This window comes from Schistocerca americana, chromosome 2, assembly GCF_021461395.2.
Source record: "Schistocerca americana isolate TAMUIC-IGC-003095 chromosome 2, iqSchAmer2.1, whole genome shotgun sequence".
Lineage (NCBI taxonomy): Eukaryota > Metazoa > Arthropoda > Insecta > Orthoptera > Acrididae > Schistocerca > Schistocerca americana.
Genome location: NC_060120.1, coordinates 882418174 through 882443218, shown reverse-complemented (window position 1 = coordinate 882443218; position 25045 = coordinate 882418174).

The window sequence follows — 25045 nt, the reverse complement described above, 5'->3', positions numbered from 1 at the left end:
TACTTGGCCGGCTGCTTTAACAACCGGAAATGGATAACTCGATTATCCACTGCATTCAGTAATAAAATAGTACGTCAAAGTATCTCTCGTTTTGAATTACATTACTGGCAATTAAAATTGCTACACCACAAGAAATGCAGATGATAAACGGGTATTCATTGGACAAATATATTATACTAGAACTGACATGTGAATACGTTTTCTCGCAATTTGGGTGCACAGATCCTGAGAAATCGGTACCCAGAACGACCACGTCTGGCCGTAATAACGGGCTTGATACGCCTGGGAATTGACTCAAATTGAGCTTGGATGAAGTGTACAGGTACAACTGCAGCTTTAACACGGTACCACAGTTCATCAAGAGTAGTGACTAGCGTATTGTGACGAGCCAGTTGCTCGGCCACCATTGACCAGACGTTTTCAAATGGTGAGAGATCTGGAGAATGTGATGGCCAGGGCAGCACTCGAACATTTTCTGTATCCAGAAAGGCCCGTACAGGACCTGCAACAAGCGATCGTGCATTATCCTGTTGAAGTGTAGGGTTTCGCAGAGGTCGTATGAAGGGTATTGCCACGGGTCGTAACATATCTGAAATGTAACATCCACTGTTCAAAATGCCGTCAATGCGAACAAGAGGTGACCAAGACGTGTAGCCAATGGCACCCCATACCATCACATCGGGTGATACGCCAGAATGGCGATGACGAATACACGCTTTCAATGTGCGTTCACAGCGATGTCGGAAAACACGGATGCGACCATCATGATGCTGTACACAGAACCTGGATTCATCCGAAAAAACGACGTTTTGCCATTCGTGCACCCAGGTTCGTCGTCGAGTACTCCATTGCAGGCGCTCCTGTCTGTGATGCAGCGTCGAGGGTAACCGCAGCCATGGTTTCGGAGCTGAGAGTCCATGCTGCTGCACACGTCGTCGAACTGTTCGTGCAGATGGTTGTTGTCTTGCAAACGTCCCCATCTGTTGACTCGGGGATCGAGACGTGGCTGCACGATCCGTTACAGTCATTCGTATATGATGCCTGTCATCTCGAGTGCTAGTGATAGGAGGTCGTTGGGATCCAGTACGGCGTTCCGTATTACCCTCCTGAACCCACCGATTCCATATTCTGCTAACAGTCATTGGATCTCAACCAACGCGAGCAGCAATTTCGTGATGTGATAAACCGCAATCGCGATAGCCTACAACCCGACCTTTATCAAAGTCGGAAACGTAATAGTACGCATTTCTCCTCCTTACGTGAGGCATCACAACAACGTTTCACCAGGCTTCGTTGGTCAAATGCTGTTTGTGTATGAGAAATCGTTTGGAAACTTTCCTCATGTCAGCACGTTGTAGGTGTCGCCACCGGCGCCAACCTTGTGTGAATGCTCTGCAGAGCTAATCCTTTGCATATCACAGCATCTTCTTCCTGTCGGTTAAATTTCGCGTCTGTAGCACGTCATCTTCATGGTGTAGCAATTTTAATGGCCAGTAGAGTAGTTGTCAGTTAGCCACCTGATACCATGCATTTAGGACTATATAGTGAGGTCCTGTGCCCTCTTTATGACTTCTTTCACATATACAATGACAATAAAATCTTATGTTGCCCTGTAACAAACGAAATTGTATGAATTAAGTTCCGACTAAAGCAGGCACACACATCGACACAAATCAAATTGATTGCAAAGCAGCGACATGAAATGCAAACCTGCAAGGAAGGTTTAAAACAAATCTCTTACAAACACAGCCCATTCCTACTTGGACCTTCATTAAGGGCAAGGATCCATGAGAAGCATTGGCGTCAGCTCTGATGCCTGTGGTGGGCGTGATAGTCAATGAAGCCAGGCTTTTCAGTCTCGAACGTTCTAGAACAATGGATCATTTTTATTCCACGCCAACTGTTAGGTTATTGCTCTGTACACGTGCGAGGTTACCCCCTTTTGTACAATTATAAGAACGTCCATGTAAACCCAACAGGGGCAGGACACGAAATAACGCCCACGATTTTAATAGTTTTTAAACGTGTAACGAGATACGTAACACGAGTAGCACATATGAGCACCAACGAGGCACGCACCTCCACTAGTTGTCGCAACTACTCACCTGGTACAGTTAAAAAATATAATACATGCACACAGAAATTCACGATGTGTGGTCAAAACGGCCACAAACAGTCCAATACAATTAACTGACGAGCGCACGCTTTCCCGCTTGTATGCAAGGCACGAAAAGTCCGGTGGCAAGGTGCCACGCAGCCAGAATGACGGCACTCAGGACACCTGCCGTGTCCTCTCTCCAATATCGCTGCTCGGCAGCAAATCGTTGCCGCCTTGCGAAGCGCCTGCACCGGTGCGCAGCAATGGGGCAAAGACGTTCCCGCAGACAGGCTGTTACCAATTTCGCACACGTACCGCCTAGATACTCCTCGCGCACGGTACAGGTATATTACATATAAGAGTGAACCATTGTAGCTTTCTGGTTGTCGATTCTTAGCCTAAGTGCATGGTTTGTTCACAATGGCGTGATAGACGGGTGATGAAGCGCTCTGGCGGCTATTGGGGGGAAGATAAGAGTTGGGCCCCGTTGCGATGAAGGTGAGAGTTTGCAGTCGACACGGAGGGGAAGCGGATCGCTCGGTGGGTGAGTGAGGAGAGGAGAGTCAGAAAGGGGAGCTGCTTGTTTGCCGAGAGTCCAGCAGGATAGCTTGTGTGGTTGGCACCTCACATCGCTGAAGCACTGCTGTTGGTTTCAATAAGATTACTATATGTGGATCCTAAATCACACGTTTGGGTGATGGTGATTGCTTCTGTTTCTAGTGACATACGTTCTCGCCTCTGTACTTGAAACGCCAGTGGACTTCTCTGCAACATAATGTCAACATTTGGGAGAGACTGTTAGTTGTATTTTGCAGTAAGAAGGAAGTGACTGGTCCGTTAGCCTGTTCCCGAGCAGTGACTTCAAACTTGACGTTCTCAGGCTTCAAGTCAGTCATTTTATTAAATTTCTGCTTGTCATGTGTTCTTCAAAGTCCTGGTTTATACTGTTGCAGCCTATTTCGTGTTCCGGGAATCAGGTTATATACTCTCTAATCCATTTGCCCTGCTCAGAAGCTTAAAAAATTTGACTATGGTCCCTTCTCTTGTGGACAATAATCGTATGTAGGTCGACCGGAGTGGCCGTGCGGTTCTAGGCGCTACAGTCTGGAACCGCGCGACCGCTACGGTCGCCGGTTCGACTCCTGCCTCGGGCATGGATGTGTGTGCTGTCCTTAGGTTATTTAGGTTTAAGTAGTTCTAAGTTCTAGGGGACTGATGACCTCAGAAGTTAAGGCCCATAGTGCTCAGAGCCATTTTAAAAAAATCGTATGTAACATTTAATATATCAGATTAAGTGCTGTATGAATTCAGTTACTCCAAGTTCATAAATCTTGGAATTCGTGTGGCTCTGCCGTAAACCAGGAGAATAATCAAATCTTGCCATTTAAATGTTTTTAAGGTAAGGTTTTAAAATCATTTTTGTATTTTTAAATGAGTGCTAATTTGCACATCTGTGGGTCAAGTAGTCTCACTTGGGGTTATATTTAATGTTTTATTCCGTTCATCTTAGCGCTGAGGTAGGCCTTGTTTTTAATTATAATGCGGTTCTAGTGCGTTCATATATAAGCATACATTGCTTCTCAGTTTTCAGTTTGAATTTGTGATCAGTTATACGTCAGTAGATCAGGGTGGTTGAAAGTGCTGAATCCTATGATAAATTCGGCTAGTGGCTTCTGGCTTGCTACATATGATCTCTGTGTGCTAACTTTAACCTTGTTTTTTCAATGTACTGATCTGTGGTTTGTATGTCACGTAGCCGCCTCACGATTGTTTTGGCCATAGCCCTGACTGGTGGTTGCGCATCGCGTGACAAACTTTCTTCATTAATTTCCTGTCGTGTTTTCTCTTTCGCGGCCTGCCAAAGGCTATTTGAATATGACACGAGCGAGTTGTGCCCGCATTAGAGGTTTCATGGTCCTGCGTTCGGTCACGGAACTTGAGACTGAGCCACGTGACATCATCCGGCAGTTACGGCATAGAAGTTGTTACTTACCGGATCGTTCACAGATTCTTTTGACATCAGCCACTGGCGTCCAAACACCCCAAGAGTCTGCTAGTCCTTAAGTACCAAGAGATCAGTTTATAGCTAGGCGATTAGTTTGTATACCTTTATCGGAGCCACTATTTACCTCTTTCTTCTTGTATGTCAAAATTCCCTTTGTGGGAGATGTTTTGGCGATCCTAGTATCCTGTTCATTAATGACAATGTGCTATTCATGTACTGCTGAGTATTTATATACCAGAAATTTGTTGTCTTGCTGCTTTTGCTATTAAAAGTTTAGATCTTGCTTTGTTCTGTAATGGGGTTTGAGCCTTAAGGTATGTTTTTTAATAATAAAATTCTGTTCCACGTTCTCACCGAATATTAACTTAATTTTATAATTGTTATTAATTAATTGGGTTTGTTTTCATAGGTATTTAAGTGCCTTTCCGGTTAATTGATTATTTCTTCACTTAGTAGACACAAATTGTCTGTTCATATTTATTAATACTGTAAAATTTTTTGACGACGATTTTGCCAAAGATATTTAGTAACTGAATAAATTGTTAAATTTAATGTTCCATAAAACTGTGTTGCAAAAAGGTGAATGTCCTCCCAGAAATTACCGGTAGTCACTGTTCAGTAAGATACAGATATAAGATGCTAACTTAAATACTTAATGTGATGAAACTAAAACCAGTGGCACAGCGTTTTTATTTGTTCACCCTTTACAGGTTCACTTCCGGGTCGACAGGAGACAATCACACACAGTAATTATTGTCACAACACGAGAAAATGGGTGAAAGCGAGAGAGAGGGAGATATTCTATAAAATAACGCTGTGACAACAGCAGAACGCTCAGTGACACTTTCGTGTGTGTGTAGGTGGGTCTGAGCTCCGGTTTCAGTCACGTGTTCGTACTTATTTCTTCGAATCCATTTGTCGTGACAAGAAAGCAAAACTGCTTAAATAATTTGCTCGTCGGAAACCGACAGTTTTCCCTAAACCTCTGCAGCTTCCCCACAACACTGAGCCTAAACGTTTGGTGCAAATCTCCCAGTGGCGGACTGTACCTATCGTGGAATGCGTTTAACTTTTTCATAGCGATCCACAAAGCGTGAACTAGTGCTATCTCTGGATGCTCAGCTCATTCAGACAGATTATGGAGCACACACCAAATTGATATGCATATTGGTACAATAATTAATAATTGGCTTTTCTAAATTAACTTTTCGTCTAAAACCCATCACATTCTTTAATCTAAGAAATGTTATAATTTATTACCATCCTTTGGCAGTGTGGTATCACACACTGTAGCGTGATAATGGATGGGAATTCGTATTCCATACTGTCCCATTTCATTTTAAAGCAACATAATTTCGTAATAGCTTAATTACGAAATGTAGCTACAAAGCATTGGCCCAGCTCTACTTTATGTGGTAGGCGTGATACCGAATGCAGCCCGGATTTTCAGTCTCAAACGTTCTAGAAAAATGGAGCATTTTTATTCCCCGTAATCTGTTAAGTTTACTACGCTGTATATTGTGAGGTCAACCCTTTTGCTCAAGAATGAGAATGTTCGTAGAACCCAACAGTGGCGGGGTACGAATTAGTGCTCAGGTTTTTAACAGTTTTTGAGGGTGTGATGAGGAGACAGTACACAGCAGCAACGGTAATATGCTAAAATATACTTCCTGAAAATAGTGTAAGTGCTGGGGCTAATAAAACAGGGCTCATTGCCATAAACTGGGCCGCTTGGAGCAATACGCTGGAATACCGTTCAGCCCTAGAACAATAAATAGCGATGACACAATTGTAACCGAACTATTTATTAATGAAGAGCAAGCACTTAACATCTGTAAAAGACGTGGCTCTTAGGTGGCACGGTACAGTGATGAGTGAAAATCCATTACTGGCAAAAAAAACTCAGTGTCCGGTTCACTGGCAGCGCGACATTGTAACTAGACACTTAGCTGGCTACAAAACGTAGACTGCGCATAGAGACCTGAGGCCGGGCGTATATAAAGGCCACATGCAACGACGCTGCAGAGCGCCCTCGTAGGAGTGGCTCTCAACCGCGTAGTGGTTGGCCACTCTAACTGGCTGCTATGCTTCTAGTGCTGTTTATGGTGAGCCTCACCACACGAAATGTCGATGGCACCACAGCTGTGTGAAACGTCACACGCTGCTGGTTAGCGCTGTGCCAGTTACACTTCGGCACTTGTCATATGCGACATTTGCAGCAGCAACACGACAACAAACCTACTTCGGTGCCCCTAAATACTGACAGTCTTGGCAGGGCGGTCATTGGTCAGATCTGCTAGTCATGGCCCATCGAGGCCACTCCACAATCGCCTTAATTGGACCTATTTCCAATGATTCCAGCCAACACCTGACGGAGCGAGAGTTGAACTGAGGCCTTGCTGACCACCAATCCACTGGTGCGCCTGCTAGCACCATCCGCCACTAGACAGCATTTTTATATTCGGTGTGCCGTGTCAGCCTCACCTATCAGCCCTGATGAAGTTCATCGGCTGGCTGGGGATGATGACTGTGCAAGGATACACCACGCCTGAACCGCGTTATGCACGGCAGCGTCCCGTGACCTACCTCAGTGCTTCGGTGCCATGGGTTTGTAACACTTATATCGATAAGGTTTTATCTTATGTAAGTGTGTATCTGTAATTTCGAAGCGTGTATTCCTTTTGATTAAGGTCACTGATTTGTGACAGGAATTTTGAAGTGCTGTAATGTATGTATGGAAAAAGCTAAATGATGTTCAAAATAATGAAATTTTATTATATGTGTATATTTAAAAGAAAATAAAATGTTATTGCAAACTGGTTCATGCTTAGGGCACTTTTAATGTAAAATGTAAAAGATATAGGGAAGTCCCTTCGCTACGGAAGTGTCTCGGCGCGATGTAAAAGATGATTTTGGCGGTCGAACTGGGCGGCTACTTTGTGGGAACGATACGCAGTCAGTGGCTAGCCCTTGCACGGTATACATCGACGGTGCCAAAGGAGGCAATTGGAAGCAGCTTTGCAAGGAATTTGGCCTCGGATGTGGATTTGGTTGTTGAATCATACTCTCGGCAATAAGGAATGCCTCTAACACATTAAAATCCGACGCCAAGAAGAAACTGGTCAGAATATTCAAACATAAAGAGCCGTGATTACAGTTAGCCGCTATGTCGCTTGCCACCAGAACTTTGCCACTGCTCCACCAACTTCATGCATACAGATACGTACCAGAACATGGATCATTTAATTGGTGTGAATGATTTTAATAACAATCCAAGTGCTATAAACCTGTGTTTAGAACCATAACTTTTATCCTGGTTATGAACCTATGCTGGATCCCCTCCTAAGTGTTTATAAAGCCGAGTATCCTGTTTCAAATGCACTATTATTGTTTATTTATGTTTGTCAGATGTGCAAGGATTATTAAAAATGAAGCTAGTTAGAATTTTACAAAAATACTCTCAACTTATTGCAAAGTACCGTTTGGCAAAAATTAAGCTCCAGACTGTGTAAACGAGTATCCTGTTTCAAATACACTATTATTGTTTATTTATGTTTGTCAGATGTGCAAGGATTGTTAAAAATGAAGCTAGCTAGAATTTTACAAAAATACTCTCAACTTATTGCAAAGTACCGTTTGGCAAAAATTCAGCGCCAGACTGTGTAAACGAGTATCCTGTTTCAAATACACTATTATTGTTTATTTATGTTTGTCAGATGTGCAAGGATTTTTAAAAGTGAAGCTACTTAGAATTTTACAAAAATACTCTCGACTTATTGCAAAGTATCGTTTGGCAAAAATTCAGCGCCAGACTGTGTAAATGTTACTGTCTAAAATACCTGCTTCGTAGGTGATGAAAAAAAAGGCAAATAAGTTATACTCATGTGAAACTTCATTTAGCTTTGATTACTATCATGAACGAATTTTTGAAGTTAATTGAGCTCAGAATCGAATAATTTGCCATAAAAAGTAGAAATATGAACTATTCCAAGTGAAGTTAAGAGTTAATTTTGTTTGAATTAGTCTTTGCTACAGAAGTAATCTTAGAGCTTGACTAGTGATCCCATACTAGTTTATGGATCCCCATCACTTTCTTCTAAGGAAATCTGATGTATTTCGATAAATGGGAGTATAAGCAGTGTGATTGTGGTATTATTTATTTTATAAATATCACAATTAAAATATATAAATATAAATATGTCAGTTAAGTCAGAAGCCTCTCCTGGCCAATCTTAGTTCTGCACTTCTGACAGGAACATTTCAGTACTGACCCAAGTAACAACATTTTATTGTAGCTCTTATTAGTGTGAGTTTGGTACGAGTTTGCTTTCTATTATTACTAGTGTGTGCATTATTGGTAACTACTACTACCCACAGCTTAGAGTTCCTTGTGTCCGTTTGTATCCTGTGTGTTATTCAAAGGGAATATTAATGAAAGTAACTTCAATAACTGATATTCAATTTTCTTAAACTTATATTTCGAAATTAATGCGCCTACTCAGGATGGCGACCGTTCGCTTTTTTTTTTCACATATGAATTTTACTACTTTCATTGAACTCCAAAGTTAGAGCCTGTTTAGTTTTTCTGTTAATTGCAATATACTCAGAATTACTGTCCGATACCGTTATTCGTTAGACATACACGCACGGTCAAAATTATAACTCCCGTCAGAGCATAACATTAGTTTGTGCCACGACAGGCTAGTGTTATAGGTTCCGTTGGTCGAGGACCAATTTCCTCCACTGTCGGATAAGAGCTCGAGCTTGTCATACAATCTATTGAAGTGATAAGTGAACTTCACTGACCATGAGTCATGGCCGCTTTTTGGGCACTATCCACTTTGGTAGTAGCCTCTCGTCTTTGAACGTAGGGCTTTGAAACGAGTGTGGCTCACTCTGGGGGGGACTGTGGCGAACCGGAATTTTGGTTGTATTTGGTCGTCGATGCAAGGACTGTGGAGCAGAATCAATAACAATTTTTCTGGCGGTGTCCCGTGTGACGATGCAATAGTAGAAAAAGGCTCGCAACATCGCGGCCCGGAGGAAATTTGTAATCATCGTCTGGGATCTTGGAGGAGTGTGGAGTTGGTTAGGATGAGCTAGCAAGCACGTGCTCAGCATGACGAACAGGTGTTCTTCTGCTGTATTCGATTCATGGTTATTGTCGTCTCAATGATGGTAGATTGTAGTGGCTTACCACTGGTTAACAGAGCGAAATGACATTAAGGTCTGTTAATTTTTTTCTGTGAGACTTCCAAGTTGTGTACAGGAACTTTTGCTCTGACATTCCGTGCGTATGAATTTTATTGGATCATATTAGTGGTCTGTAATTGATGTTTGGTTGTTATTATGTTCTTACACGTACCATATTTTCCCCTAACGACATTTTTGCAACGCAGCTTGGTGTTTAAAGGAACATCAAATTGTAATTCTCTTGCATGTTTGAGACACGAGTCACAAATTCATGTCGCATATTCTAGCCTGAGGTCAAGTATTTAATATATCCGCCGTCCGCGGATAGGAAAATCTCAGAGTGTGAGTTATAGCTTTTTTATTTAAACTAAAGTCTTCCTTCAAAATTTACAAAACAATATTCGTGAGTTAGGACTGCTCCTCCATGCCTACCAATAACTAAATCAGAGATTCTTCCAAACATAAACTGTCTGTAGTAACCACACAACTTCACCAAACCAAGCCTCGGGCGTATCGTGAAGAGCGGCGCGGAGTCCACGTTGCCGTCACCTGAGTCCTAGGACGAGCAGAGGCCCTTCAAGGATGGCTCCGGTACGCTGGCAGCGGTGGGCGATGACGCGGCGGCTACGATGACACCAGTGGGCTCGCTCAGCGTGAACTGCCTCACCAGGTTTTTTTTTTCTTTATTGTTATTTTTAAACCTGTGACAGGCAGGCTGTCAGCGGTATAATACGGCGCTCTTTGGCCACAGAGAACACAAAAGATACATATGAAGACAATTAGAGAAAAAATACGGTGGACATATAAACGGAGACATACACTTTTAAAATACATGGAGCAGTTCACGGGCGTAGAGTCCAAGATAGAATTTGTTCAGACGCTTGGACACACACAGAGACGAAAATTATCACACGCGAACTTAGGAGCACAAAATGAATAACACTGAACCACTTGAGCACAAACGACAGCACACACAGAAACACGAGGCGTTGGATCTCCGGCGCGCGAATGTTCACTAAGCGTGTACGAGTCCGGGGACCTGCCAAGAGAGGAGGAGGGGGAGGGGTGGGAGAGGGAGCGGGGAGAGCAGAGATACCACGGGCAGGGGAGATAGGGGGGAGGGGAGGAAGGGGAGGGGAAGCCCGGGGGAAGAGGGGTGGAGGAAGGGGGGGAAGGAGAGAGAAGGGAGGGAGGGTGCCCAAAGGAAAAGACGTAGGAAGTGGGAGGGGAGAATCAAAGTTGATAGGAGGGGTAGATGGAGGGGAGGAGGATATCATCAGGTAGGAGGAGCTGGCGGAAGCCACCTAGGGAGAGGGTAAGGAGGGCAGAGAGATGAGGCTGGGTGGGACATGGGAATACAGTCGCGGCAGCAGGCAGGGGTGGGAGAGGATGGGTGAGACAAGCGGGTGACGAGGATCGAGTTTACAGGAGGTGTACAGGATCTGTATCCTTTCAAGGAAAAGGAGGAGGTGGGGGAACGGAATGAGGTTGTACAGGATCTGTGTGGGGGAGGGGAGACGTATGCGATAGGCGAGGCGGAGAGCATGGCGTTCAAGGATCTGAAGGGATTTATAAAAGGTAGGGGGGGGGGGGTGGAGATCCAGGCCGGATGGGCGTAACAAAGGATAGGGCGGATGAGGTATTTATAGGTGTGGAGTATGGTGGAGGGGTCCAGACCCCACGTACGGCCGGAAAGAGGCTTGAGGAGACGGAGTCGGGAGCGTGCTTGGCTTGGATTGTCTGGAGATGGGGGGTCCAGGAGAGGCGACGGTCGAGGGTGACGCCAAGGTACTTAAGGGTGGGGGTGAGTGCGATAGGACGGCCATAGATGGTTAGATAGAAGTCGAGGAGGCGGAAGGAAGGGGTGGTTTTGCCTACAATGATCGCCTGGGTTTTGGAGGGATTGACCTTAGCAACCACTGGTTGCACCAAGCGGTGAACCGGTCTAGATGGCATTGGAGAAGGTGTTGGGAACGCTGCAGGGTATGGGCAAGGGCAAGGAAGGCGGTGTCATCGGCAAACTGGAGAAGGTGGACGGGGGGTGACGGCGGAGGCATGTCCTCCGTATATGCCTCACCAGGCTCCTGCGCCAGCCTAAATACTGATTGGCGCATGGATATGGCTGGCTCTATTTGCAGTCACGTGTCGAGCGAAAGGAAAGAGGTCCGTGGCTGTAGCGACCTCTTGCGGCGCCGTGGACGCCTCCTGGTGGTCTCTGGGGTACGTGTATATTTCCGGGACGACCGGCCCCTACTCGGTCCGGGGCCCGCTGTACCGGTCTGATTCGCGGGAAGCGAGAGTTGCAGGCGCTTAGTCTGGACACAGTAGTATTCTAATGGGATGAATTTTCATAACTGGGTTGGCTCTGATTTGCTGTGTCGGCGCCAAACTATGTACGTCGACTAATGGGGCCTTATTTGTTAATGTATGTTTAATGGGTGGCTGATCACGGTATACTATTTCTCTTAAATATCAGTCTTAAATTAAAATTATTGTACGTTGTTTTGCTGCTGCAGTGACTGAACGGTGTGTGTTTATTGTAATACAGAGGCTAACTTAGTAACCAGCCTGTTTCAGTACTCACTGTATACCGGCGATTCAAGATTTCTCAGCAGAGCTGAAGTGACTTTTTGGTGTTGAGCCGATTGTACAAGCGTTCCTATGCCTTCACCAGATACATCATGAGATAAACACCCACTGTTTTAGTTGAATTTTGTTCTAAGGATTCAAGTTTAAAAAAATTAATTTCCGGGGCCTGCTGAGGCCATTACATTGTTATTTTCTATTTAAAGGACACCATTATCGACCTCTTGGAGTGCCTGGCGTTAGAATAAATATTAGGGAGGGGGTCACTTTCTAGTGCTTATGGCAGTCCATATGTTAAGTATTCTATACTGCAGGAACGTGTCACTGAGATTTGACTAAGTCTGTCATCTGTGAAGAGGTTCGTATAGAAGAGGCCCACTCAATCTGAATATGTCTGCCAAGCTGGTCCTCGGTAGCGTGCTTAAGTGGCGTCCGCCGTCCTGGCCGAGCGCTGTGACAGAGCGGTCTAGACGCTTCAGTCCGAAACCGCGCTGCTGCTACTGTCGCTGGATCGAATCCTGCCTCAGACATGGATGTGCGTGATGTCCTTAGGTTAGTTAGGTTTAAGTAGTTCTAAGTCTAGGGGCTGATGAAATCAGATGTTAAGTTCCATAGTGCTTAAAGCCATTTGAATCGCCGTCTTGCCGCGACACATTCACCGCATTCTGCTTTGCCGAGGCGGGTCGCCTGCCACAGTCCCGTTCATTCATCTATATTGTGGACAAGTTAAGTTATCCTGATTTGGGCATATCGGTTTTCTAAGCACTCCATGAGTGTCACCTTTCAGGACTTCTTGAGGTATCTGTTAACCTGTCTATGTGCGTCATCAGTTGCTCTTATTGCCCTTCTATCACGGCTAGGTCCATTCTCGGTATTTCAATATTAGTTTGAAAGCATACCTGGATTTTTTAAACTTAATTCCTTGTTGATTTAAAACTGCATTGTTAGTTATTAATTATTTAAATCAGACCAAAAATTCTATTTTAAATGCTTTGTGAAACTGTCGCTCATATCCATTGACATTTGAGAGCAAGTTTTGAGATTCGCACTGTGCATTACTGGTGGTATATTTTCAGTTATCCAGGGGCATTTGCGTATTTGCGGTCCATCAGTCATTTTTATCATAAATACTTATAATTATTTTAAGTAAGTTGTGACTTGAGGTAATGTGTCTGTTTGTTACAGTGTATTTCTTGCCTCACATAAAATTTTACGATAAAGTTTACGTAATATGCAACGATCACTGATTCATGAATTTATTGAATGTAATACATCAGTGAATGAATAATGTGAAATCCGTTAGGCCCAGTCCTTCTAGTGAAATCTTGTGGCCACTTAAAGGGCGTAATTTCCCATTTCAGGCATCAAATAACTTCTGACTCACCCCAAATCACCACCCTCCACATCCTCTACAGTAGTTTTATTTTCTGAAGTGAAATACTGTAGGCGCCCCGGTGGTCCCGGTCGCCTACGGTGGACTGGAGGCCGAGCGGTGAGCTCTCCAGTTGACAGGATACTAGGAAATGACTGTGGACGCGTCAGAAACGCCAAAGAAACATTATTAATTCATGACACCTTTATTCCTGCCGAGTGCAATGTGGCCCGCGTAACACAGGCTGGCTAAGCTTGGTGATATCAGCGACCTTCCCCGAGTCCTCGCTGACTCGAAGCGATGACACCAGTTCCGGGCCGCACCAGTCTTCCTAGCGCAGCGCCGCGTTCTGTGACGTACCGTTGGAATGCCCTTCTTCGGCCGCATGTGGCTGGCGGCGCCCGGCTGGCTTGTGACGGCGGATGCACAGGGCCTTGGCCCCGCACGATCTCGACGACGGCTCACTGATGTGGTCAGCATTGGCGGCGATCGAGTCTGCCACGAGGTCTGCTAATCCTGGGTTGATGACTGACAGCGGCAGCAGAGAGGATCAGAGCTGGTACTGTCCCCTCACGTCTGCTGCTGGCTGGGCCGCCATTACTGCAACATCTCCTTAATAAAGATTAACATGTCGATCACCGAGCTGAGCGCTACGCAGCGATCCAGTACACATATAACTGCAAGTCCACCTGCAAGTGCCTTGTTGCTATCAAAGCTGGCGTTTTTGAAGGAAGCACGAGCGACGTCCTGACGTCATGCTCGATTGTAATGAACGCATTCGTTCCACTTACACTGCTAATTCATCTATCGCACTCGCTCCTTATATGTTCTTGCGACAGAGTTACGTGTTGTTATGGCAGACTTACGCGAAGTTATGAAATGCGGTACAGCTGACGCTATACCTCTGTCTTGCACTCTACGAAAGTCTCCGTCTAACAAAAACCCGCGTGCTAAGCAGTTCTCCCTCGCCTGTTGTGTGTAACCACGCCATCGCCCCTGTGTGACGACGCATTGATATATGTGCAATCCTCTTACCTCTTGGCTAACCTACTGCCTCTGGCTCTCGGCATAGGCAACGAAACTTAGACAATATTCCACGTTTCCAACTCTTTGTTATTCCGCGACACTACAATACATTGAAAAAGAGTTGCTATATTGGTAAAGAGGTGTTAGTCTTCGCACGCTAACGGAAGGAGTAATTACAAGCTCTATCTGCATCCCTGAGGAGAAGGCGTGGCACAGAAACTGACCAAAGCTGTATGTCCGACGGACATGGATATTCTGCAGCTTACTTCGCTAACAGCTTCATGGAGAGAGTGTCATTAGGGTGAAAAACTATATTGTGGTGCGATCGATATATAGTGTTCATTTAATATGCCGTTTTGTGACGATGTCAGCTAATTCATCGTCCTTACGGCAACGTAACTTCTGAATTGCCGCTGCTAAGGGCGTTAAACGTGCTTGCGTAGAACAGCAACATGCTGCAACTGTCAAGTAAGTCTTCGTAACACTAGCACTTCGAATCTGTGTTGTCTTGACGCTAGTTTTCAGTTGCTGGTAGTCAAATGATCTGATTTGTATTGACTACAAATATTTGCTCGAACTCTTTTGTTTTTCGTGTTGTATATTGCAACGAATTTTAGCTAGGTTTGAAATTATTACGCAGTTAATGTCCAAATCCTCAAAAGCACATACACAATTCAGTACGTAGAGTACTTTCACCATGTCTTTCGTTTCTGCACGTTACATAGTTTCGCAAAGGATTAACACTCTTTGAAAAGCGTGTGTGCAAAGTTGCACACTTGAATTAATTTCATCAGATTGGTTATCTCTGCTTTGGTCCCATGCACAAGTGCATTCAAGGAAGTGTTTTTATGTAATGTGTTGCTTTATGGCAAAATGGCGCTTCAAATTAAACTCAGATACTTTTTAGTTGGAATATGAAATACTTATTTGGCTACCACAGCAAATAACTTATAAATTGAAGCGCCTTTCCGTTCCTAATCGTACGTGTAATTCAGTGAATCCGCGTCGCTTTCGTATTTTGCAGCATATTCCCTCATTGCATGATGAGCTTTCTTTTCTCTCACGGATACTTCATCATCTTTACATTCCTGGTATCTTGGAACCAACTGGTCACTCTACTTCACGGATGACTGTTCTGAAACACACATATGACACATGAGCATAACATATGGTTGACCTGATAAGAAAACTATTACATTATGTTATGGCACTCAGTAACCTTCTTCCAGATGACATTCACAGCCTGTGTGAAAAGTATATAAAAGATACACAAGTAAATCTTGCACGTTCAGTAGATCGAACTCAAATACCTGTACATGATGTAGGTTGGTAGTAATCTATCTTTCCTTGCATAAAGGCTCAATGCCTCACGCTACTGCTGCATTTAAATACAATTTTTCAGTAATCCTCACCGACTCGGCACTCCTCTGCATCCTGCAAAATATAGCAGGTTCGGTGACCCATTGCTACTGACAGTTACCACACAGTGCTAATATCAACTATAATATGGAAATCATCGTAACAGGGCAGATCTAGCCAATCTCTCATTCGATGCTTCCTTCATTGTCATCTTCTAATATTGTCTCAATTGTTTAAACAGTACTGGGAAGTAGTCCACACACAATTCACGAAAAAACTCCACCATATCACTCTCGTCTGGCCAATCCTACGGTCTCAGTTTCTGAGTGCTTCACCTGGCGTTCAGATCTTTATATCAGCAAAAAAGGTTCCTTCCAGTGTCTCGAAAAATGCAGTTTTTATGGAATGCAGACACTCCTCCCAAACGCCTGTTGTGCTGGATCACAGTGGCTTCCCTGTCCTATACCTGCTTAGCAGCTGCTTTCAGTGCGGAACACGTTTATGACAGTCTGGTCCTCCAAAGCTAACTTCCTGTAGTAAGCCAGCTAAACAAAGATTCCAAGAGTGCACGAAATAACCGTCCTCATCACCATGATAATAGGAAATGAGAAAAAGAAGTAATCATCAATGTGATCATTGTAGCAGAGAACACAGTCTGCAGTTGACATGCAGCGTAAAGAATCGACTATACTATCTATTGGGATGTGAATATTACATTATAAAATAGGCTGCGTGACGATTTGAACACAAACTGTTACGTAACAGGAGGCAGACTTGGAAAACGCCGGAGACATGGGAAGATTCAAACTGGATTACATTATGATCAGGTAGTGATTCCGAAACCAAATTTTGATTGCTAAGGCGTACCCAGGAGCAGGTATAGACTCATACCACGACTTAGTTATGAAGAACAGTAGAATTATGTTTAAGAGAATCTTCTTAAAGAATCAATATGGAAATAAGTTCGATTCTGTGGTCCAGAGGAATTATGGGTTGTGTTCGAAATCCCCTAGGCTGTAGGCAGTGCAGTAAAGAAAACCACAGTTGAAGAGGAATGGAAATTTATTTTAAAAAAGCCCAATCACAGAAGTTGAACGGACTAATGTAGGTGCAGTTTAGGTAACGGTGAAGAAATTTTTGCTGTCAGAAGAAATACTACAGCTGATCGACGAGAGAAAGAAGCACAAAAATGTTCAAGGTAATTCAGGAATGTAGAAATGTATTTCACTTACAGATAAAATAAATAGGAAGTGTTTGGAAGCCAAGGTGAAATGGCTACAGCACAAATGTGAAGAAATCGAAAAGAAACGATAAGAAAGTATTGCCAAGCGATTAGCATAAACCTCTTCCGCCCCCAGTAGCTGAGTGGTCAGCGCAACAGAATGTCAATCCTAAGGGTCCGGGTTCGATTCACGGCTGCGTCGGAGATTGTCTCCGCTCAGGAATTGGGTATTGTGTTGTTCTAATCATCATCATTTCATCCCTATCTCAAGTCGCCGAAGTGGCGTCAAATCGAAAGACTTGCACCCGGCGAAGGGTCTACATGATGGGAGGCCCTAGTCACACGACCTTTTCTTTTTAGCAGGAACCTCAATACGAAAGTACACTTGAATATTGGCTAAGTCGACGACTTGGCAGTACTAGATTATTATTGTAGATTTTTATGTGAGACAATGTTTGCGGCTAAACATTTCTTCAATAAATTATATTTTGTTCATCTGAAGATGGGTTACGCCTGAAACGAGTAAAGCAATAAACGAGATCAACAATCTTGTGACTGTTATTATGGACTTATCAGCATTGGTTAAAATTTTTGTAACGACCTCCAGTATCATTTAGTTGCTGACTAGAACGTTTCTCATCTGTGCGTCTATCACATAAAAAAACTGCTACTGTTAATGGCGTGTCACTAATGCATACCAGTAAAAGCGGCTTTACTGTCGAACTGCGGATGATGATTATTCTGTTCTTATCATTAACGATAGTACGTTGGACCATACAGACCAGTCTTTCTTTCTTTTTAATCTATCATACTCCTCTACATTCTTCAACGACATAATTCCTAACTCTTTCCGGAATACAGCCAGAATTTTACCTGTTGTTGAGCAGTATTATGTTTCTGTCATTCGTAGTTCTGTGATAGTAATGTTTTCTTGCATTAAAAAAATTTGCTGATATTCCAGTTAATGTGGCACTTTTCTGATACAATTCCCTCCCAGCTAATAAGGGTGTTGAAACACCTGATATAACACAAAGTCCGTTCTGTCCGTGTAGAGAGTATCCACCCCCCCACACACAGGCCTGATATAGTGGATCGGTGCTACCCTCCCGCTCCAGGCACTTTCAGCCCTCGCTCCGTGACGCAGAAGCACCGCAGAAAAGAGCAATTTGCCGGCTGTGTGAGCGCCGCTGTGATTGACCTTGTTCATCGAATTTTAATTACTTCGTGACCTGTTCGAGCAACACAATAGCCGTCCCGGCCAGTAACCAGTGTGCAGACTAGCGCTGGCTACAGCGGCCAATGGTCCTCTGCTCTTGCCCCACTTCCCTCCCATATCCCCTCCATCCCCCCCCCCCCTCCATTACCCCTGTCGCGGCCACTCTTTTCTCTTTGTCTTTCCCCCAGTTGCCCCCAACCCCTCTGACATCCTTCTCCCTTCCACAACTGGTTACGCCCGCCCTGTAGCTTCCTGCCGGACCCAATAACGGCGCATTCCGCGCGTGCTCGACCGGACGCTGTTTCGACGTTATTGCGAATAAAACACGATTGCTCAACGCTCGCTGCTCGCGGTCTCCCTGGGAAATTCCGGCCACTGATTCAGTGTGCTCCGCCGTTTTCTGAACAGTAACTGACGCCGACGATTCCACGAAAAATTTACTGCGTTCGTAATTACGCTTTTTCGAGAGGCACTCTTGGTGCTCGCGTTACACTGCATGCGGAACATAGGATATTGAGCAGACGGAATTTGAACTGTGTCTATTTGCAGCTGGACTCTATAGTTTTATCCTTCGGCAATGGAGAGCATTTCAGAGGGGAGCTGCACCGACAATTTAGAGCTAACAAGATCGTACAATAAACGACCTTTTCTCAATGTGTGTCGCAATACTGCTCATATAAGTTGACTGACAGAATTCTGGAGAGCGCGGCAGCAATTCTGAAACGGATTATCTTCTGCGTAGCGCTCGTACAATCGCGTCACGAATCACTACCAGTTGTCAAAAACATGGATATATTTAGCACAACACGTTTCGGGACTACATTAACTCATTATCAACATATTGAAATTATTATGCCGTTCGGCATTATCTGTGAAAAAAAAGAGTTAATTTAATGTCGTGTGTCTAGGGCCTACCGTCGGGTAGACCGTTCGCCGGGTGCAAGTCTTTCGATTTGACGCCACTTCAGTGACTTGCGCGTCGATGGGGATGAAATGATGATGATTAGGACAACACAACACCCAGTCCCTGAGCGGAGAATGTCTCCGACCCAGCCGGGAATCGAACCCGGCCTTTAGGTTAGACATAGAGTCGCGCTGACCTTTTTTTTTTTTTTTCGTTGTTGATCGTTGTGTTTGGTCGTTGCGGACGTCACATGACATCCGGTCAAGTTCGTTTGTTGATCCTTCTACTCAGTTTATTATTACAAAGGCCAACCAGCTCCCTGACCGAACACGCTGAGCTACCGTGCTGGCAAATTTTCTCATTTTGAAATGGTGCAAAATTGCTCTGAGCACTATGGGACTTAATATCGGAGTTCCTCAGTCCCCTAGGACTTAGAACTACTTAAACCTAACTAACCTAAGGACATCACACACATCCATGCCCGAGGCAGGATGCCAACCTACGACAGTAGCGGTCGCGCGGTTCCAGACTGAAGTGCCTACAACCGCTCTGCCACACCGGCCGGCACCACTCACCTACCGGGGGCGGACGGTAAAAAGAGTGTTACTTGCAAACAAGGGGTGACTTTGCTGTGGGTAGGCCTCGCACCTATTCAGCCAGCAACGCAAAGTTCGTCCAAACCACGTGCAGCCTGCTCCTTTACAGAAGATATTTGAGGTCTGCCATAGTACATTCGACCATCAGACGGCGACGACCAAAGCGCCAGCATATGTCGCTGGCATTACGACCTCTGTCTTACGTCAGCCAAGTGACGCAAAGCAAATAGTAATGTATCCTGGCGCCGAGGGCTGTATTTAGGCCAGCGCAAGAGGCTCTGGGCAGACTCTACCTGGGCCTGGTGCCGAATGCTTATGCATTTCTTCAATCAGGAAGTCACTTTGGAGACGCGGCGCCGACGACGCCGTATTCTATGTCAGTGGTCAGCTACTGGATGTGTAAGACTTCTAGTCTTTGTTTCGACACAGGACTCGACTATGTTTCATTATAGGGGACCTCTGAAACTGAACCGTCCTTCTGAGACTTGCACAGTGTTTAAGTATTTAGAACATTTAGACTGTCCCATCAGGACCTGAATTGGTTATTGTTGTGCATTACGTATTTACTACTTAGTGACGTCTTACAGCAGGGCCTACTTCAGCCCTAGTAGGTATTTGTTAGTTTTTTCGAAAGCAATGACTGTCTCGTCCAGGCCTTTTGGCTTCCTATAAATATTGTTCTTTCTTATTTCACTAATCTAGACCTTCTTTTCAGTACTGTTTCTTCCTTATGCAAGAAGCAATTGCCCTAGTCAGATAATTAATTATTACATCGTACCAGACCACAGGTTGGAGCAGCCATATTTTCTTTTGTTAAATATTTTTTTCTGCCAAATATACGAGAACAATTTCTTGTATGCCAAATCAGGCGGGTAACTCCTATTACGGAGACACATCTCATTAATATGCTTATATATAATGTCCATAACGAGTCTGCAGCGTAAATCAGGACGACACATTCGTATCTGAAGTACTTGAAGAGATGTTAGTGTATGTGTCCGATTACTACAAGATAGCATGGTATACTGAAGAGAGTGGGATTCCCCTTTCACTGTTCTCCCCTGTCAACCACGAGAGCTACTTGACTGTGCGTCCCTCTAGCGTTGTTTAACAGCTCATTAAGTAAAACATAATACAGTATTTGACACACTGCTACTTATAGCTTAAACTGTTCAAATATATTCAAAAGTACTTTATCCTTATTACATGAAGGTTTCTGTAAAAATGGATTTCTTCGAAAGTCTTGGAGACGTGAAAGCTACAAACCTGAAATATTAATAGTATAGGTGTTTCATTATTATGTCATAACACTGAAGTTTCTGTTGCACTAGTTCTATTACTTAAACAGCTCTTCATGAAAACTTTAAATTCTGGTATAGAATCTAGCGATAGTGTTGTAGATTCCCTACCCCTTACACATGCACTGTCAAGTAAACATTTCAGCATAATTTTCCACTTATAAATTTATGAAGCCTTACCGGTTTACAAATGATAACCGTAATTTCGGAAAAAGAACAGTCTTGGTTACGAACTAATTATTTCTCAACCAAGATTGTTCTTGTTCTGAAATAATTCGAAACTGATTGCTGCAGAACCATGCCAAAAGGGACTGGAATAATTTTTAATAATTGTAACTTTGGTTGGTACAGAGCTTTGGCAGTGACAAATTCAGATGAGAAGGGCTACAACTAGTTCCATAACGAAAATTTCTAGATGCACACATTGAAACAGAATCCTAATTCTGAAAAATATGCGCTATTTGGTGGTGCAATATGAGCAGGCAGTTGCAGGCGATAGCTGTGAGAAGAGGAATGCTCCCGGTGCCGTCTGCACGCAGACAGAAGCAAGGTCGATGTGGGCAATGGCCTCTGTCTGCAGTAGTCAGCCATCGTGAGCAGTTCGTGACGGTGAGGGCGAGAGCGAAATCATCGCCTGTGAGGTAGCTGCAAAGTGGACCTATAGCGGCTATATGCGAGAAATTTTACGTGTCGAAAGTGAGTTTATTTTAGTATTCCATTTTAGGAATTTCAAATTCCTCGTGGAGTTTATGAGAGAGTAGGTGATACCAGCTCGTACTGCGTATCGCGCCTTGCACTAACTTGTGAGTGTGAAAGTCGAGTTAGACATGGCTTTGATGCTTGTAGCAGTTAAACCAGTGTCCTGGTGCGGTAAACACAGTACAGCGCTTAGACAGTATCAAACACTCGCTTAGGCCAGTGCTGGCCTAGTCTCCATTTTCCACGTCAGTAAATACGATACATGAATAGTTAAAGTATGAGCACACACAGAAAGAAATTTATATAATTTAGGGAGACCACATGACTTTTCTCCCTTATGCAACTCGCGACTTCATCTCAATAGTGTTATTCCCTATGTAAGTTATTTATTGTTCGGGTCTAATGTGCTTATATAGTATAGTATGTGAAGTTGTAATTACAATGTGTGTTGTGGCCGTTACATATAACTGAGCGATAAGTGATTACTCTTCCCAATATAATTTTTTTTTCTTTTTTGTTTTTTTGTTTTTTTTGTTTTGGTTAGTGGAGTACAAGAGTTGCTAACTCAGGAAGAAGGGTTCAGATTATCTTGTTAAGCAATGAGTGGACTCAGGTGTTCACCTTGTGGTCTGGCTTGACCACAGGAGGTCATTCACAGGGCTCTAGAGCAGGGAAATGGGTCCCCCGGTCACTGCAGCTCATGGATTTGGTTGCCACAAGACATTGCCCCACTCTTTGGCGGTGAATGCGTTTTTCTCCTTTGAAAGCAGTTGGCACTAGCCCACTGCAAGTCCCTAGAGAATAACTGTGAATATGGGCCGCCACGGCACTGCTCGACCACCATGAGAAAATTCCATGTCACTTTCACTGTTTCTCTGTGTCACTGCCATTGTCTTTATCCCATTCTTTTTCTCTCGTATTGACAGTGTATCTTTCTTCCTCGCTTGCAGTCTGTTGTCTCTCTCTTCATCCACCATCGTCCCCCCCCCCCCCCCCAACGTCCTTGAGGATTGTTTGCTTGGGCTCTGACGACGCTATAACTATGTGCAGCATGGCCAAGAACAAGTATCAGGAACTCTGCTCTGTGCTGAAGGTGCCCCATTATATGAGTGAAACGAACACTGGCATTAGGGATGGAGATACAGACTCCCCGATTTTCGAGCTGTGTTCGCGCCATCCTTTTTTTCGATTAAGTAACGAGATGTATCCAATTTACACCTCCGCAATGCGAAATCTTGTGTATTTCTTTCTGTTACTGTTACCTTTATTTAAGCATAAAGACACAACATGATTTCTTATTGGGGTAATCGACCACTCTCTTTCCTCAATGACATAAATGAAGTCAAATGAAAATAATACTCGATGCAATAAACAGAAAACAAGATACGTAGGATACACTACATTGCACATTATGCTAAAGCACAATAATTACCTTCTGTGCGTTTGACGCCCATGGGAACGAGGAGGCCAAAGTTTTGGTCCTCCACGAATAATCCATTTCCCTGGAAACACTTTATTTAAACAGTTACGCACATTCCTTCCAAAGTATGGAGGTGCAACATCATCATGAAACCACAGTTGCCACCAAAAATCGAGTGGAACATTTTCTAATGTGTCATGCGAAGTACGATACAACTAGTCTGGCAAAAGGTAAGGGACCAAAAGTACTCCTCGCACGATTCCAGCCCACGTGTTTACGCCAAAGCGTATGGCTCAAATGGCTCTGAGGACTGTGGGACTTAACATCTGAGGTCATGAGTCCCTTAGACTTAGAACTACTTAAACATAACTAAACTAAGGATATCACACTCTTCCATGCCCGACGCAGGATTCGAACCAGCGACCGTAGCAGCAGCGCGGTTGTGAAATGAAGAGCCTAGAACCAAGACGTGTGTGAAAACCGTGTTCACTGGTGACGTGTAGATTGTGTTCCGACCAATAATGGCTGTTATGGTGGTTAAAACTATCTCCACGAGTGAAGCTAGCTTCCTCACTCAATATCACGTTATTTATATAATGTTCGTTGTCTTCTACTTGGTGCAAAAGCCATTCACAGAACTATACTCGTCGAATGCGGCTTTCTGGTCGCTGGTGTTGAGTTCCTGTAAAGGAACTCAATACTTTTTTCTTATTGATAAATAGATAGATAGTTATTCGACTCTCATACCAAAGATTAATGTGAGAAGTATTTAACACTGATGGACAAAAGACGCTTTACGCCCTTCGTTTAATAGTTTTAGGATTAGTTGCCTTTCGTAGTGCTCCAGTCCTGGTGATAAGACGTGTTCTGTATTTTTAAAGTGAAATGGTGTTATACAATGCAAGCAATTAATGGTCAATATGATTTTCTAATTTACGACTCCACGGATCCCAGCTCCGGTAACTCTGAGAGATTATTATTATTTTAATTTCATAAGGAAAATTTAGATGGACGCGACCATATTCCTGAAATCACCTTTCAACAATAGAGGTACGTGAATGTGTTCATCTCATTCCCTTTCTAGCCGCCAATGTCAATTACGATGTATTTGCCGCGACATTCAGAACATGCAGTCTTTCTTTTCATTTAATTTGGAGGTCCGACAATTTTCCTTCTGAGGTGAATAAATGAAGTTTAATCACAATCTTTTTATCTAGGCGACGAGGAACAGTAGTACACTACTGGCCATTAAAATTGCTACACCACGAAGATGACGCGCTACAGACGCGAAATTTAACCAATAGGAAGAAGATGCTGTGATATGCATATGACTAGCTCTGCAGAGCATTTACACAAGGCTGGCGCCGGTGGCGACACCTACAACGTGCTGACATGAGGAAAGTTTCCAACCGATTTCTCATACACAAACAGCAGTTGAACGGCGTTGCCTGGTGAAAACGTTGTTGTGGTGCCTCGTGTAGGGAGGAGAAATGCGTACCATCACGTTTCTGACTTTGTTAAACGTCGAATTTGAACCTATCGCGATTGCGGTTTATCGTACCGCGACACTGCTGCTCGCTTTGGTCGAGATCCAGTGACTGTTAGCAGAATATGAAATCGGTGGGTTCGGGAGGATAATACGGAACGCCGTGCCGGATCCCAATGACCTCGTAGCACTAGCAGTCGAGATGGCTGTAACGGATCGTGCAGCCACGTCTCGAACCCCGAGTCAACACATGGTGACATTTGAAAGACAACAACCATCTGCACGAACAGTTCGACGCCGTTTGAAGCAGCATAGACTATCAGCTCGGAGACCATGGCTGCGGTTACCCTTGACGCTGCATCACAGACAGGAGCGTCTGCGATAGTGTACTCAACGACGAACCTGTGTGCACGAATGGGAAAACGTCATTTTTTTCGGATGAATTCAGGTTCTGTTTACAGCATCATGATGGTCGCATCCGTGTTTGGCGACATCGTGGTGAACGCACATTGGAAGCTTGTATTCGTCATCGCCATACTGGCGTAACACCCGGCGTGATGGTATG